General features: G+C 38.5%; 1 long non-coding RNA gene across 1 annotated transcript in view; it reads left to right on the top strand.

Annotated features, from left to right (window-relative positions):
* The window catches only part of LOC131365154 (uncharacterized), an 11,653-nt gene extending 6,936 nt beyond the window's left edge, over window positions 1-4,717 (top strand). Inside the window, exon 3 of the long non-coding RNA XR_009206563.1 lies at window positions 1-4,717. This exon is cut by the window's left edge and continues 915 nt beyond it. This is a non-coding gene — a long non-coding RNA (uncharacterized LOC131365154).
* Window positions 4,718-9,903: the final 5,186 nt, after the last annotated feature.

The following is a 9,903-nucleotide window of genomic DNA, read 5'->3' as shown; positions in this document are numbered from 1 at the left end:
ACAGTTTGGGAAGCAGACTGGCAGCATATAATATTATATAGGAGCTAAAACAGGGTTTCTTTATACAGCCTGGAACCCATTTACACATAAAATAAATTTCACAGAGTACTTTAAACATGTTTATTGCAGCTGCAGAGCTTCTTATTCTGGGACCTTCAGCCAACAGTAGTGTTTGTGCCAGTCAGGGTGCAAGGATTGCATTGTTTTAGTACAGTTTCATTTACAGAAGTGAAACAATGACTTTTATAGTGTCTACTGGCACCAATGCTGCTTTTCCACCATATTTTTGCCAGACCCACAAACTATACAAGACCCACAATATAAAAGTGTGTCTTAGGAGCAGGCTCTAGGTCCTGAGGAGCAATTAAAGTGATGATCAAAAAATGAATGTTGTTCTACTTAAAGCCAAATGTAATGCATGTGTGTGTGTGTGTGTGACATAAGCGGAACAATGTGTTTCTTACAAAGACACCACCTTAGGACAGGAATAATACTGTAGGCCTGAAAAGGGGTGACTTGTTCACCGTTTGCATAAAAGGACTGGAGACTGTGTGTCTCTCTTTTTCTTTTTTTTTTTCCTTTTTTTTCTTTTTTTTACAGATTAAACACCCATCCTTTAGAAATGTTCTCATGTTACAAGCTTTGTGACTTTTCACATTTGTCACAGCAGGGGAGAAAGGCAGCAGAGTAGAGTAGAAAATATAAGACAATAACTGAGTGGACAGTGAGGAATAGAAAATCTACAGGTGTAACAAGTGTGTGTGTGAGAGAGCGAGAGAGAGAGAGAGAGAGAGAGAGAGAGTAATTATCTAACAATGAAGGACGCTTCTCATTAGAGGCTTTGGTTCAGCTTCATTACTGAGTAATTCATCAATTTCTGATGAACGGATGCTGAAGGATCATATATAGAGACTATTGTTTCACTCTCTTCACTCTCTGTCTGTCTCTCTCTCTCTCTCTCTCTCTCACACACACACACACACACAGTCTAGGAGTAAATATCACTATTATACTTAACCTCTTCCATGGTTACTTTCTTTCTGATGTACTACTCTCTCTCTCTCTCTCTCTCTCTCTCTGTGTGTGTGTGTGTGTGTCTCTTTGTACCTTTTTAAGAATATGAATAAAAAGAAATAAATGAATAAATGAAAGAATATGAATGAAACCGGGATCGTTTCTAGTTGTTCAGTCTTGTGTGGAAAGAGCAGATCCCTGGGCCTGAGCCTCCTTGAACATGTGCTAGTACAATAATGGGACTGAATGTATATTGGTGTTTATTTTTATTGCGTCATTCTACGTTTACTAATGAGGATCAGTGGAAATTATGATATTAATCCATCACCATACCTCCAGCGATTTCTGTGCACTCAAATGATATAAACTGTTAGAAAACATTCACATTCTTTTTGCAATTAATTCATTGCAGTTAATTAATACATCAACTAATACATGTGTGTGAACATTTATTTAGACATGACTTCACGAGACTCACGTCATAGTTAAGGTTAATTCTTCATTAGCACATGCCTTAACTCAAATTTAAGTAAGAACTTATTATTAGTCTTAGCATTAGTTAGTAAAAGTGTTAAAGATATCCTAATCTTTTCAGAGACCAGTTCTGAAATTCTGAAATTCTGTAGCGATTAAACATCTGCTTATTTCATCCACAACAACGATGTGACTTTAGAGAAGCTGAGAGCAACAAGGAAAAGCTCAAATGTTCAGACAACCAACCAAATTATCAGTCTTTTGAGTTCATGAGGTTGTTTAAATTCCGACTATTTGAGCTTCACAATATTTATTTAAATCTAATCACAGCACTGGAAAAAGGAGAGGTCTCCGAGAAGAAGCTCTCAGTACTGTAAGTACCTGCCTGTTTCACTGCTTCTTCTGATGAGTTCTTGTGTGCTTTTCTTATTCATGAATAGGTTTGCGGTTTGCTGTTTTTTTGATGGAAAGATTTGAGCTCCGATCCCAGGAGAGCTCAACTGCTATAGCCTTGAGCAAGACCCTGAACCCATGACTCCTCAGCGCCATGTCTGGACTGGCCTTTAGCTTAGTACATCACAAATCCTCCTTCCTCCGAACAAAAAAACTGAGATCATTTACACTTACATAAACATCATTGCAGAGACATTACACACAGCCTGTTTACTGTTAATGCCGAAATGTTCACACAGAGGATCCTGACTGCTCTGGAAGATGATGCTTCGGGGAAGAGTGTCACGTCCAGCTCAGGTGTGTAGCTTTGTTTAATAGCTTTTATCTGCATGTTCTCACTAACTAAAGTGCACATGGAGTTTTTAAATGTTCTTAATGAATGCTGTAATGAAATAATAGTGCTTTTGATGTGAAGTACTACTTCAGGGTGATTATAAACTCCAGGTAAACAGAATCCTGGGTTATGTAGTTAGAGGTTTCACACTGCTCATACGTTATCTGGGATTAGCAATTAATAAACAATTAACAATTTAAAAATTGACATTTCACATTTCTAATTCACATTCACATTTTTTGGATCATTTAATGCACAACACAGATCTTCCATTTGAAATACTTGCTCTTAAACTGGAGTTTAGTGTCTGTGTGTAGGTTTAAACCTCATGTGAGTTGATTAATAAATGTTTTTCTTAACAGAAAAGTTTGAACATGTCCCAAAAGATAAAGAAGCTCCATGATACAACTCTAAGAAATAAACTCCACTGCAATGGGCTTTAATTATAAATATATATAAATCTGTTGTCTGTCTCTCTCTATCACCGCCTGTTTCTCTCTGTCTCCTTCTTTTGCTCTCTCTCTCTCTCTCTCTCTCTCTTCCTTGTTCACATTCACAATAGTAATCTTTTTCTAAAACTTAATCAGGACCGTGTTATTGGTTACCAGCCTCCCAGCAGCAGCCAATAGGAGGTCAGTTGTCAGGCAGCCTCAGCCGTCTTACGAGACAATTAATAAACAATTAACAATTTAAAAATTGACATTGTACACTGTACATTTCTAAACTCTGGATTAACTTTCCTCTGAAAGTCAACAACTGTGATTGTATGAATACAGTGTCTGACCACTTTAAAATAACGTCTTGCGCTTTTGTTTCAGTACACGCTTGACGCTTGGCCGGTTCTGCACTGTTTTTGTTCATTTTTTGGGTCTTTTTCTCATGTTGCTGACCAGGAGTTCATTGATAACCAGCTTACTCTAATGTTTCACCCAGTTCCTTAAAGACTCTTATTATTATTTCTGACTGCTCCATCCAGTTTGTAAAAGTATAAATCAGTCTCCTCTTCTCTTCATTTGCCACATTTTCACCATTTGGTGTTATTTTTTTCCTCTCAAACACTTCAACTACAGTTTCCACAACACACAGGATTTCTGTGACGCTGCTCAGTGTCTGGGTTTCTGTTCGCTAAGCATCGAGTTGTAATACACTAACATCACATCTTTTCACACTGTGCACAGAAGAAAAGCTCTATACAAACTCGATTTTATATATTTAATGTGTAACTCTATTGATAATGTGGCTAATAGTCGTGTGTGTGTATGTATATCAGTGTTTGAGTCACAGCCCCTATTCTCTCTGTGACACTAAATCAGGACAACACTCCCCCATCTCCCAATAGGATGTCAGACGTCTGTGTCCGTGTGCCCCATCAAAAAAAAAGAGAAAAAGCAGCTAAACGTGTCATCATGACAGCAGATTAGCCTGATGATGCTTTCGCATGAAAGATTGCGACTGCACCATCTGTGGGCTAAAATGAATTTGTTCCATCAGGGGTGACAGCATGTACAAATACAGAGCAAAGCAGCTGTAGCTCTCATGTCCTCCAAGGACAAAAGACTTCCTGAACTGTTTTACACTAATCTGCATTGACAGGCATTAAGGGTTAATAAATAGCTAAAATGATCTTGTTGCTAGCATTCCTTCCCCTCAGACAGGGATTAGCAGTCTGTAGAAAAGGATGCATGAGGGATTCTAAATGCTGCTCATTCAACGCTGATCATTTCCTGTAAACATGAAGGATATATATTATTTCACGGTGATTCACACACGAATCTGTAGTTACTGCCTAATTAAAGACATTATACTTGTCTGTAGTGGCAGCGGCAATGAAACATCGTTAGCGAACCACTTTCAGTTTAGAGGTTTATGTTATTCTTCTGTTTTTTACAGAGATATAATTCCCCTTTGTGGTCTTGTAGGTCAGAAGGGTGAAGATTTCAATTTGAGACAATTCCCAGACAATCTACGTTAATCCATTCAGAGAACTGGATCTTGTCTGATAACACACACACACACACACAGACAGAGAGAGAGAGAGAGAAATACATATATTTCTGTAAAGTATTTTCAAAGTTTTATTATAGAGTTTTAGTGAATAAAACACAACTGATGATCGAGAAGAAAGCACCTTGGCTTCATTTTTTTTAAACAAGATGTTTACAAAATGTGGTTTGTTCTAAAAGCAGCAGGAGGAGGAACAGAGAAACAAAGCAAAGCAGGAAGTGGAGCACAGCTGGACTGTTCTTTCAACAGCCTCCGACCTCCAAACAGACTGGGCAGGTCACGGAAAAAAAAAGGAATGAATTACTATAATAACATACAGGGAAAAATGTGAATTATCCATGCTGTTGTGGTCTTAGTAAAACGTGTGTGTGTGTGTGTGTGTATACACCCAGAATATCCTGTAATTTGCAGTAAACCCACTGGATAGAAGATTGTGAGGACACTGGGTTCAAATACAATATACAGATCACCATGCAGAGAGAGAGAGAGAGAGAGAGACAGAGAGAGAGAGAGAGACACAGAGAGAGAGAGAGAGAGAGAGAGAGAGAGAGCGAGAGAGAGAGAGAAAGAGAGAAAGAGAGAGAGAAAGAGAGAGAGAGACCTTCAAACATACACACACAGACACAGACACACACACACACACACACCAAAACCACAACGCCACAGATAATTCACATTTCTGGATAATTTAATGCACAACACAGATCTTCCATTTGAAATACTTGCTCTTACACTGGAGTTTAGTGTCTGTGTGTAGGTTTAAACCTCATGTGAGTTGATTAATAAATGTTTTTCTTAACAGAAAAGTTTGAACATGTCCCAAAAGATAAAGAAGCTCCATGATACAACTCTAAGAAATAAACACCACTGTAATGGGCTTTAATTATAAATATATATAAATCTGTTCTCTGTCTCTCTCTATCACCGCCTGTTTCTCTCTGTCTCCTTCTTTTGCTTGCTCTCTCTCTCTCTCTCTCTCTCTCTGTTTCTCCCTCTTTTGCTCTCTTTCTCTCTGTCACTCTGGCTTTTTTTCTCCCTCTTTTGTTCTCTCTCTCTCGCTCTCACCTCTGCCACTGTCTCTCTATGTTTCTCTCTTTCTCCCTTTTTTGCTCTCTCTCTCTCTTTCTTTTGCGGTCTCTCTAACCTCTCTCACCTGTCTGCCCCCCCCCTCTTTTTCACAATAGTAATCTTTCTTCTTTTTCTAAAACTTAATCAGGAATGTGTTATTGGTTAACAGCCTCCCAGCAGCAGCCAATAGGAGGTCAGTTGTCAGGCAGCCTCGGCCGTCTTATGAGACTCATTTGATCACGAATCTGTGCCAAAGAGAGATGTCAGAATATAATAGCCTGTCACGCTAATCCTCCCTGACTGCACTATTGTTTACACGGAGCTGAAGGTCCACGCCTCTGCCTGCCTGAACATGCCCTGGCACACTTCAACCCAACTCAGTCGTCTCTGTAGTAGAAGTTTGAGAACAGAAAACAGAACCAGAGCATAACAAAAACCATAATAATAATAATAATAATAATAATAATAATAAATTGTACAATGTTCTAGTGACTTACTACATGTTTATAAAATTAGGTTTATAAAATTAAAGGTTTATAATTCAAAAGATCTTTCATGTAAAAATTTAACTTAATTCAATATAGTTTTTCCCCCTATTGAGCAAGTCAGAGGAACCAGACTCAAAAAGGGAAGCTATCTTCACCTGTGTGACAACGGAGACTGATTATGAATCATTTCCCTTCTATAGCTGTGTACTATGTGCTCAGAAAAGTTGAACTGTGTAACCAGGAAATTTATTCTAGTTTTAACATGAAGTCAAGAACAAGAAGGCTGACGTGATGAAGAAGTGTTCGCTGATGGAGTGCAAAACTGTTCGTATCAACTGCAGTCCTAAAGCCATCTTAATGAATTCCATCCACAGAAATGCTGCTGAAGATGTCCATGTGGAGACATCTTCAACAGCAATGTGTGGTTTCCAGGAAAAACACATAGTAGGGGAGAGCGGGGATGGTTGCAACATGGGGCAGTTGCAACAAGGCTTATTTCTCCAATCAGGAATGAGCTGGAGTGACAATACTCATACTGTACATGCTCAGTGAGCCCCTCCCCCCATCTGCAAGAAATCAGCCATGTGTGACCATTCCTTCTAGAAAAAGCAAAATTCAAGGTAAAAAAGTATTTTTTTAATGCTCAGAATTTTTCTCATACTGTTTAAACTGTTTTTGTGAAGCATTATTCATTCATATAATTTAAATCAGTGTTTTCTTAGCTTCTAATAGGCATAGCTAGCAAGTGTCAAAGCTGTTGTGTCTAGCTAGCATAGCAAGTTTTATCATGGCTGTCAGAGTAGGGACAGTTGCAACAAGGTGTTGTAACCATCCCACCTTGCTGTTGCAACAAATTTCATGCAAAAGATGTGTGGAACATGGATGAAACAGGGGTTACAACTGTCCAAAACCCAGAAAATATTGTTGCCAGGCATGGCGGTACACAGTTTGGGTCATCCACATCAGCAGAAAGAGGGACACTTGTGACCCTTGCTTGTGCAGTCAGTGCACTGGGGAATATGATCCCACCTCACTTTGTATTCCCTTGTGTCCATTTCAAAGAACATTTTATCCGTGATGGCCCACCTGGATGCATTGGAACAGCCAATGCATCTGGGTGGATGCTGGTAGAAGACTTTATCGTGTTTCTGAAGCATTTCCAACACCACAGTCCTCAGTGGATGCTAAAGTCCTGCTTATACTGGACAACCACTCATCCCTTTTGTCTCTGACAGGAATAAATTTCTGTAGAGACAATGGAATTGTCTTGCTTTCCTTTCCACCTCACTGCTGTCACAAACTACAGCCACTGGATCGTACTGCTTATGGTCCTCTAAAATGAGCTGTGAACTCTTTCTGTGCCTCATGGATGAAGAGCCACCCAGGGCTGACAATGTCAATTTATGACATTCCTGGGATTGTTAGGTTGGCCCTCCCTTTGGCAGCAACACCAGCAAATGTGCAGTCAGGTTTTAGGTGCACTGGCATTTGGCCATTTAATCAGGAGGTCTTCCAAGATGTTGACTTTGCACCATCTTTGGTGACAGACCGTCCTCCTCCATCCACTACAGCTCCACCAGTTCCATCTGCCCTGCCTACACCTCCTGCAGATCCTGTCTCCAGCTGCAGTTGCTTAACCACTGCCACCTGTGCTGCCTGCACCTGCTGGAACTGCACAAGAGACACCTTCCTGTATCGATTTCTCACCTGAGAACCTATGACCTCACCCTACGACCGCTGTTAATTTTATTACTCTTTGTCTTTATCAGTTTAACCAATTTAACTCTGTCTGTTCACAAATAAAATAAAGAAATTGCAGTATGATGTTACATAATGTATTTTTTAATTACATTTTAATGAATGTTGCAACTGTCCCTGTGGACTGTTGCAACCGTCCCCTGTTAGGGGGTCAGTTGCAACATTTCACTTTGTCTGTTAAAGTTTACATTGTTCATATATTATTACATGTATGGATGTTACAACAATGTGGGTGAGTAGCTGACAGATTTAAGTGTAATATATTAAAATTTTGGCTTTCTACTAAAAACGGTCACTGAGAAACTGAAGAAAATACAAAAAGTGTTTCAACCGTCCCCGCTCTTCCCTACTACCTATTGTCTATGCTCTTAAAGAAAAAAACTGAAGCTACGCACATTCTCTGGTGTCACCCTTTAACACTAATTTCTCTCGTTCTAATAAGAGGGAAAAATATGTATATAGAGACTGCATTTTGCATATGATTTTCCACAGAGCTGATTGAACATGACAGCCTCTGTATTATCCCCATCTCTCTCTATTCTACTCTACACTGTATAATCAAACCAGTATCTTTAGCATGCAGGCTGTGTGCATTAATCAACACAATGTGCTGTGTGTATGAGTGGCCCCCCTAACCCACCCCCCATCCTGTCAGGGCTCCATTACATAGATTACTCTCTCTGTCACTTGTTGTAATGACACACGTGATACACTGTGCTGTAGAAGGATGGGGCATATAGATAATCATATGAATAGCAATGAAAAAAAAGTGAATGTACTTCATTCAGATGTGTTCATCACATTTACATGAATGTTGGTATATCAGAATGCAGGAATATTGGAATTTCAGAATAAAGGAATATTGGAATATCAGAATACAGGAATGCCGGTACATCAGAATACAAAAATATCAGAATATCACAATGATGGAATATTGGAATATCAGAATACAGGTATGCCAGAAAATCAAAATACATGAATATTGGAATACAGGAATATTAGATATCTAATATATGTATAACTGTGACATTCTTGCTTTAACACTTAATAGCTTTCAAAGTAAACAATATGAGATGAGCGTGGTTATCGTCTGAAAGTTCAGAATCGGGATTGGAAAAGAAAAAGTGCAATCTTTAATTTAATACTAATGATTTCTTCCTGCCAGCACCAGCACCAGCACCCTACTGCCATCATCTAACGAGATTGAATTAAGTTATTGAAGTCCAAACAATTTAAACTAGTAGATTAGATTTCGGTTTGAATTCTATTTAAAGCAATGACAGGATACACAGTGCAATGCAAACACACTTTAGGATGCTGCTGTAAATAAACACACAGGAATTAAGTTTTGCTTCAGTTGTAATCTCTGTGTCCATTTACCGGACACCTCGTCTATGTGAGTCTTCTTGTATGATCATTTCATTATCACAGACAGACTGAACTGTGACCAGGGGCGTATCTAGGATTTGAAAACATCAGGGGCTGAGCCCAAAACATCAGGGGCTAATTAGGAAGAGGTAAGCAAGAATAACACGTTTTGTAAGGGCATTTTTATGTAATATTGTTTAATAATAAACACAAATGAACACAAACAGTATGCAACTTTAGAAAATTTCATTCAATCTTCTTTTCTGACTCCTCCCATCATTTCAGAGTCTTGCTACTAAAAAAAGGAGTTCATTAAATTAATTACATTTTCTCTCTCACACAGGCATGCCATGCAATATTATCTCTGTTACAGCTTGTGTGTGAAGCAGTGCCGTGTAGATCCTTTATTATTATTATTATTATTATTATTATTATTTTACAATAATCTATATTATACTGGACCTATTATTTCATCCCTGATTTATGCTGCCACTACTGTATGTATTATTCTTTATTTTTTACAGCTTCTCTTCTCTTCTTGTTCTCTCGGCTCATTCTCTCATCTGTCTTGCTGCTTGTATCTTGTCTACTTCATGCTCTTGGTGACTTTTCTATACTATTTCTTTGAGGGGGGGATCATCAGAGAGTATCTCCGAGACTGGACTTGAGCAAAATGGTCAATTACCATACTATTTATAGTGCTGAGAATTCCTTTTTTCAATAGACAGAACAGCCGAATGTTGGAGTCTGTTCTGGTCCATTGTTCACCTAAGCCGTGTCTGTATTTTAACTTAAATACTGCATTAGGTGAATAATAGAAAGTCATGATGTTCAGACTGTAATGTCTAAGTGCTTTAACAGTTTATATTTTATTTAGATCTATCTTTAGGCTTATTTAATTTAAGACTTTTGTACATCTTGGGAATGGAATAATATTCTAAA

Source organism: Hemibagrus wyckioides, linkage group LG14 (assembly GCF_019097595.1).
Source record: "Hemibagrus wyckioides isolate EC202008001 linkage group LG14, SWU_Hwy_1.0, whole genome shotgun sequence".
Classification (NCBI taxonomy): Eukaryota; Metazoa; Chordata; class Actinopteri; order Siluriformes; family Bagridae; genus Hemibagrus; species Hemibagrus wyckioides.
Note: the sequence above shows the minus strand (reverse complement) of the source record. Positions and strands in the feature narration are given on the sequence as shown.